Consider the following 358-nt stretch of genomic DNA (forward strand, 5'->3'; position numbering starts at 1 on the left):
AGCGCAGGCCCCGGGGGCGTGGGGATGTCTATGTGTGGGGGTGTCCGTGCTGGTCCATCCCATGCCGAGGCGTGATCCTGGTCCCGGGGGAGAGGCTCAGCTCCGGGTGCCAGAGGACGGTCCGTACTCTGGAGGGGAAGGACAGTGCACCGCGCAGCCTGCGTCTGGTGCGTCTTCGTGGGCTTTGCAGTAAATAAAATTGGAACCTAAGAGATAATCCTCAGCTATGCACTCATTCCCTTTGCTTAAAAAAAGAGAAAAAAGCAAAAAGGGAGAAAAATGCTTATCCACGACCTGGGAGATACAAGTCGGATTTTGCTTCCTGATGATTCAGGATCTCCTGAATTTGTCGGTTGGG

The 358-nt window shown here is 54.5% G+C and overlaps 1 protein-coding gene across 1 annotated transcript in view; it reads left to right on the top strand.

The window, feature by feature from the left end:
• The window catches only part of RPE65 (retinal pigment epithelium-specific protein 65kDa), an 8,126-nt gene that overhangs the window by 98 nt on the left and 7,670 nt on the right, over nucleotides 1-358 (top strand). The window lies entirely within an intron of this gene.

The sequence above is a fragment of the Cariama cristata genome, unplaced genomic scaffold (assembly GCF_000690535.1).
Source record: "Cariama cristata isolate BGI_N322 unplaced genomic scaffold, ASM69053v1 scaffold5092, whole genome shotgun sequence".
Taxonomy (NCBI): domain Eukaryota; kingdom Metazoa; phylum Chordata; class Aves; order Cariamiformes; family Cariamidae; genus Cariama; species Cariama cristata.